Raw genomic sequence first — 7,500 nt, 5'->3', positions numbered from 1 at the left:
TATTAGTTCGAACTAATGGAATATAAAAATTGGAATTAGATGAGTTTCTAGTGTTATAAGGATGAATGTAATTAGCCAATGTAAACATGTCATTAAATGAATTCGGAAGTAAACCTCTAGGAAAACGGAATTAACCAGCCGTTCAGGCAAAAAATGGGAAAAGGAATTAAGAGACCTAGGGATTTTGCTGGCAAGGCTAGGTCCAATGTTAGTAAAATACTTACAAAATTGATCAGCAATCTCCTTAGGATCCGATATTTCAATACAATCGTGATGAAAAACCGATGGTAATTGGCGTCTACGATTGTTACGATTTAAAATTTCATTCAGCACCTTCCAAGTCGAATCTCAACAGCTTTTAATAACAACTTCGTTCACACACTTTTGATTTCTCTTACACACACTCCAAACCTATCCCATCATGCATGTGGTCTACCACAGGTAGACCAACAAACACTACAGGTACGACTCTTAGATTTTAATGACTCTTCAATGGAATTCCAACTTTAGCTCCAAAAAAACGAATGTTAAATTTGCCATAATTGGTCCTCGCTTTAGGCAAATAGTATGAAATCTTACTCGCCAGTCTGGTTTGATATTGATGCACTTTGTTGATACTCTAAAAAAATATCTTTAAAAATTAAGGGCAATCTGTTGGAGTAATTTCCGAAAGAGCGGACTAGAGTGGCAATTATACTCTGAGAATGTTATTATTCTGACAGCTCTTTTTTGTAAGGTGATAAGAGGAAGGAGAGTTGTTTGATATGTAGTCCCCTAGGTTATTAGACTATAAGTCAGGAAGGGATAGATAAGTGAGTAACACAACTGAACAAGGACCAGACCAGTCAAATAGTGCCATATCTTAGAGAGTATGCCAATACATTTCTTAATCTTTCTTGAAATATGTGAAATGTGATACTTCCAACTGAGATGTGAGTCAATGAGAAGACCCAAGTACTTAATAAATTTCTCTTGCACAATCTCCCTGTTAGAGATTCATCCGAAGCTTCAGAAGAGGAAAATATCCCAAGAAAGTTTTGATTTTTTTACGCGTAATTTCGAATAGTTGATCTCTATTGACCGCGTCTTCGGCGAAAAAACCTTCCTTCCTTAGAAAAAGGAGGGAGTCATAAATAATGCGAAATGGTATTGATCCTAACAATTCAAAGTGACTCTGATCTTTTCACGTAGGATGAATAAGAGTATGAAACATAACAGCTTTTCAGTTATAGACTTAAAATCGATTGAAAACCTGAGAGGACTGAAACAGATTTCAAGCAGATAAACTCCATGCGCAAAATTTGATTTCGGGTTGAGGTAGACAATTTTCAAAACTATCTGTAGTTAACTAGTGTCCAGGTCGGCACTGTACCAACGTTGACCGTGTGCCATTAAAATAAAAAAGAACTAGTTGCAAGTGGGAACGTTTGAGGTGGCCTAGTGCTAAACCTTGTCTCTATTCCAAGTGGCGAGGGTACATCCCCATGAGATGAGGGCAACCATTCCCGAACTATTTACAAGAGGTCCATGTTTTCCTCGTCATCCGACAACAATCCAGCGAAAAGGTTGGCATTGGTCACGTCGAGGTCCTCGAAATCGTCGTCGTCATTGATTCGTCGGTAGCCACACGGGTACGTTTGTGCCGTTTCAGGGTCCAACACGCGTTTGGAGAAGACCAGTCGGTAGTCTTTGTGAGTCGACCGCGTACTCAGTGGATAGTTCTTGGCGTACTAATGGATGGTATATGATTGCGTGACGCGTGTGGTAAGGGGTCGATCCAAAGGTTGATAGAGTTCGTCAAGAGTGTTTTGACGCAACACTCCATACTTCAATTTATCCGATTCTTCGACGTTGAGAGAGAAGCCTCGGAAAATTTTACTTCAGAAAATGTGCCATTTATTAGGTTTTTAGGATAGCCGCGAGCTTCAAGTCGTGTTTTAAAATTTGAGTTGGCCTCCTGTAAATGTGTTTCCGAGGAGTCTGTGCGTAAGAGTCTGATAGCTTCACCCTTTACGAAACCTCGTTTTCACCTGGGGGGTGACAAGAGGTATAGTGGGTGTATTGGAAGGTCTCAGTCTGTTTATAGTGGGTTTTGATGTCAAGGATCGATTCTGTTTCGAATCTCGCTCCTTGGTAAATAACTTTGTCAAGAAAAGCGATTTCGCTGCCTGAGATCTCACCTGTGAATTTTATCGTTGGATGATATGTGTTTGCTTGTGTTATGAAACAATATTGAAATATCTTTAACTAAAGTAATAAAAGAACTGAAACATACATGATGTATTGTTGATTTTTAATTTGCTTAGTAATTTGCTCTATCTTTTGTTTACTTCGAATTCGTAATAATCAAAAGCAAGTGATCAAAACAAAACTTTGAAAAGTCAGGAAAAAAGATTTCATAATCTGTTGATCAGAAGCCATTTTGTAGGCTCTTGTAAGTGTTATTTCTTTTGAATGATAAAATAAAACATTTGTTTTTTTCTTAATTTTGCTGAGTCTGTTTGTAATGATAAATCCAAGCTATGTGATCATTCCGGCACAGTCCCCTTAAAGTTCTACAATTTGGACAAGTTGATTTGGATTCAGGGGCGTTTCCTTTTCCATTTTATTAATTTTCATCGCCACGTAATTCTGAAGTTCGAACTTCTTTTTTGTCCTCTTCAGTACCCTTTAGGTGCATGATAACTGCAGACCGCAGACTGTCTACAAATAGCGCTAATAATTAGTATTTAAGTCTAAGCACTCATTTCAAATAGTGCTAATAAACAGTTTTGAAGTCTAAGCACCCATTTTAGAACGGTTAGCTTTCAATAACTGTGATTTACGGTTAGTCTGCAGTCCGCGGTCTGCAGTTTGCAAGACAGCGCTCTCCTTCAATGTCTGTCTGCCTCATCCACTTTTTCAAATTATTGACCATTTTCCTGCTCTGTATTTGATGTAGCTGTGACTTGTCCACTCATTTGTGGCTTTTTGACTTCTTTTCTCCGAGAGATTCCGAAAACCACTTCATAAGGCATTTTGGCAATGGGAAAGCACAAGTTAGCCGGGGTCGACTAAGTGCAGCCTTCAAGACAAATTCCATTCGCAACCTAGCTAATCCACACATTAAGTGTTTACAATAAAATATTCATAATCCACGAAAAAAGAAACACTTCAAGTGGAACCGGGGGCGGTTTATTTATCTTCAACAGGTTTTTCTTGCCAATTTTTTCAATCTTAAAGCTCTCGCGGTAACGAATGAATTGGAGCTCTACATTTGCGATTCAAGCAGATTTGTATCCACTTGATACATTTCTCAAAGAAGGGGGAAAATACGAGAATTTTAACTGACGACGAAATTTTCCAACTTTTTCAACGGCAAGTGTCCTGAAATTCCGACATGTACCTGCTGTAGGAAAATTACCCAAATCACGTTCAAGGGAACAAGAATATCGAGAAAAAAGGTAAGTTCTCTTTTAGTTTAAGACAAAAACCTAAGAACGATAAGTGAGGGGTTGCGCAAAAGGTAAGCTGTTATTTTTAGCAACAATAAAATTATCACAGTTTGGTTTTGTTAATTCTGATGCAATAAGTTTAGTCAGATCATGATTCCCTTCAAATTCGCTTTTTGTGGTTAATCCCTTCCAGTTTGTAATGATATGAATTTCATACTGGTGTTGCAGCAGATATGATCGCAAAATAAATTCGAAGTGAAACTACTTCCTGTATGAGAGAAACACTTCATTAGATGTATGTAGCCTCATCCACTCATCCGTCGAAAATCCTAAAAATAATATGTTAGAGTGAAGGTTTCTGTTCATAGAAACATAGGAGTGGGTTTTTAGATAATTACATGCCGCTAGGGATGTCGTAAACAATACAGTTAATCCTCAACGAGCGTTGTCGCAAGAGCTACCCGTTGTAAAAACTTTCGGAACTCAGGACACAAGGAAAGAAAGAGTTTTAAAAAGATGACTTCTTACATTGTGATTTTTTCATTTAAACATATTTTGTAGATTGTAAGAAGAATAAGTGATTCATTTCTTTAACAACAGGGGTCACTGATAATCTAAACGAGTAAAATCGACGTGATGTTGCGAAGCTCTTGGAAAATATCGTTTGTCACGATTTTGCGTGACCTGTCGGGGAAGGACTGAAACCCAAGAGAGGATCGAGGCTACATCTCGTAGGTCCGCAATATTCAAGTGGATTAGGAAGACAATGTAATTCTGGGCCCGGTTGTTCGAAAGCCGATTAACTTAATCGAGGGTTAGCGTAAACTTTGGTTTCATTTTTTCAACTTTTTGGTGAAAGCTCCTTTTGCTTATTTTTTTTCTTCAAGATTGACTTCCTCTACTGTTAAGTTTTGCCGAATATCAGCGGGGCCAGTAGCGTCAATCGGCTTTTCAACAACCGGGCCTTGCTCTATTTTCATGAGATTTGAAAAAACCAACCCGATTAAATTTACGCAACGTCGCTGACTATAACTAACCTTCCTCGAGTTTTCAAAACTTTCAGCCACTACTCAATTAGCGGCCTTTTCCAGCCTCCCGATCCATTCTTTAGCTGGCCTGGAATTTTTTCTCCGGTGTTTTTGTCACCAGAAGATCTTAGGTATTGCTTGGATTAATGCGTGACATATTACAGTCGCGTTACCAGCGCGGTAAAAGTTGCGCACAGACTATTAGCGCGAACGTCCTTAAGATAACTGATCTGGCCTGAATTATACTGGTCAACAGGCTAGTTGTGCAGAAACAAAAGAACAGAGCAGAGGTTCAGGGAATAATTTGCATTTTCCTTGGTTTTGAACAAAGCAAAGTACTAATTATCCCCCTGAACCTCGACTCTGTTCTTTTGTTGCAGCACGATTCGAAAATAGCCTATAGGCCACTTCGTAAAATACCACAATACTCTTTGTTTGTTCCCCCCAAATTTTGCATAAGCATTGTTTTTGTTTTCTCTTGGGACCATTGTAAGTCCCAAGAGAAACTGGAAACAATGATTATGCAAAATTTGGGGGGACAAACAAAAAGTATTGTGGTAAAATAATAAACATAGTGTATTGTGGTATTTTCCGAAGTGGCCTATTGACGACCCATTCTCGTTCCCAGATCCCATCGCACGAGAAAACGAAGCGCTCAGGGGCCCGTTTCCCGAAAGTCCCGAAAACTTTTCGGGCCCGGAAAGCTATTTGTGAATCTGCCAACCGCTTGTTCAGGAAAGCCGATCTTTTAAGATATTTTCAAGGTAACAAAAAGCAAATTAAATGTGAAGTTTGACGACTTAAATCACCTCCGGTCTTGAGAGACAGAGGTAATTGTGACACCCAAAAATGACCCGTAAAGTTTTGGGACTTTCGAGAAACGGGCCCCTGGAGACACAGGATTTAAGAAAATTTATAGAATATAAATTACAGTTAATGATACAAACTTTAGCTTATTAGAGTCAAGCTAACAGCAAACAATCATGTATCCGTAAATGCTAGCAATACAGGGGCACAAAGATCATTTAGCCTACTGGCCTCATGCGCAGTCAGTTATTGTCCAATCACAGCACTGGCTTTTCCCTCTGTCAATCAAAGCGTGTTTCTCCGTTTGCTTCTGTTCAGTGATTCATTCTGTTCTTCAGCTTTGACAAGAATCACAGTTCCCTCCCACTCTTCCCTTTGTAGTGGTAGAATTTCACAATTACTAGTACTCAAAAGACACTGTTGGAAGCCTTAATAGCTATAGTCTACAAAAAAAAAAACAAAAAACAAAACAACAACAACATAGTCAACAATCTTCAAGAACATGAACTCTGGCAATTTGACTTATTGTCAACTGTCAATAATATATATTCCTTTACGACATTGCTGACATTTTGTTGCTCATTAAGAGGTGTTTGTATTTGTTAATAGTACAATAAAGTCAGGGTTCGGGATTAAGTGCTCCCATTCTGGTCACACTATCACCCATAGACTCATGGTAGCTATTCATTCTGGGGATCGGTACCCCTATAGCTGTGTTGCCATGGGAATGAGTGTTACCCCGGAGGATTATCACCTCCTGTAGGGCATTACTACCCCTTCTGCGGCCAAGGGATTTTCACCCTTGAGAGGGAACTATCATCTCTCTTTGTTGCATAATACTAGCTTTAGACCAACATGTTATGTCAGCTATTTTGCGACTGGAGTGCTTAATCCCCTACCCCTTTACCCCACAAAGTGTGTTCATATTCTTGTCTTAGCTAATGGGTTGATAGCATTAACCAACACGATCTCTCCTCTAAATTCACGATCATCGTGAATTCTTAATATGCTTTAAATTCACTGGCCGAATCGGAAAATACCATAATAATCTTTGCTTGTCCCCCCAAATTTTGCTCAAGCATTAATTCCAGTTTCTCATGGGACTTACAATGGTCCCAAGAGAAAACAATGTGAACCGGCTTCAAAAGAGAGAGGTGAATTTTTCTTCCTCAGTATGAACCAACTATTATTCGTTAGAGCGGGAATAGTCGGAATATTGACCAATATTTTGGCTTTCCTGTACAGACGCTACATACATGAATACAACGGACTAACCGTTCGTGACTGGTGCAGGAAATAAGGAAGAACAACTTATAATATGTCTTGGTTAATTCAATGACAGTCCATTAACTCAGGAGACTAACAATCGAATTTTCAGTAGAAAATAGTCATCTACAGCGAACGACGGCGAACTGAGACGCGCAAACACACAAATCTTAGATTATTTTTCTTACTCTGGAAAAGACTAGAAGTAGTAGAGGGTCGCATTAGTAAGCAGTCGAAATTTAACTCCATCAGACAAGGACAGGTCCAGAGATTCCAACCCTCCCGATTTGATGTGTACAGTTCCCTCCCGCTTTCCCGATTTTTATTAGATTCTCCCAAATTATCATGAAATTCTGAAAACAAAAAGAAATCTTATCTTAAGTATTTTTTTGCGATCTGAGTGTAAAACGTTTAATACGTATCCTCAGGAGTAACCTATAATGTCTCGCCCAGTCTCTCCATTGAACACCCTGTGTTGAGCAGACTCGTAAGAATACTCCCTAATTTCCTTCAAAACTCAAAAGGGGTTGGAATCTTTGCAGGTCAGACAGACCTGTTTGCGATTTAGATGACCACTCGATCGAAGAGCTAAACTCGGAGGATAAACACCTTTATAGAAAGGTTACAAGAAGTGAAAATATTTATTCGTGAATTTCATTTTTATTTTTATGTGAAACGTGTTGGGTTGAATGAAACTCCGCACGATTTCTCACGCGCTTGACTCCTATTGGATTGACAGCTCCAACTAATTGTTTTTGACAATGAATCCATTTAAGGGCAAAATAAAGCTAATTAAAAAAAAGAAAGTTGGAAACAATATTCAAATAAAAATGTTTTTCTTTGAAACATTATTGCTGTCGCAGTGTACAGCATTCGATAAGAGTGACATGCGTGTGGAAACGGTCCACAATAATATGATAAAATTGATTTGAGAGAGAGAGATAGAGAGAGAGAGAGAGAGAGAG

General features: G+C 38.8%; 1 protein-coding gene across 1 annotated transcript in view; it reads left to right on the top strand.

The window, feature by feature from the left end:
- The first annotated feature begins 3,324 nt into the window (after positions 1–3,324).
- The window catches only part of LOC138043087 (vesicular glutamate transporter 2.1-like), an 88,449-nt gene continuing 84,273 nt past the window's right edge, over positions 3,325–7,500 (top strand). Inside the window, exon 1 of the mRNA XM_068889208.1 lies at positions 3,325–3,443. The gene's annotated coding sequence lies outside the window, so the exon portion shown is untranslated. The remainder of the gene's footprint in view (positions 3,444–7,500) is intronic.

The sequence above is a fragment of the Montipora capricornis genome, chromosome 3 (assembly GCF_036669925.1).
Source record: "Montipora capricornis isolate CH-2021 chromosome 3, ASM3666992v2, whole genome shotgun sequence".
In the NCBI taxonomy this organism is placed as follows: domain Eukaryota; kingdom Metazoa; phylum Cnidaria; class Anthozoa; order Scleractinia; family Acroporidae; genus Montipora; species Montipora capricornis.
The sequence above is the reverse complement of the archived record's forward strand: the minus strand, read 5'-3'. Positions and strand labels throughout refer to the sequence as shown.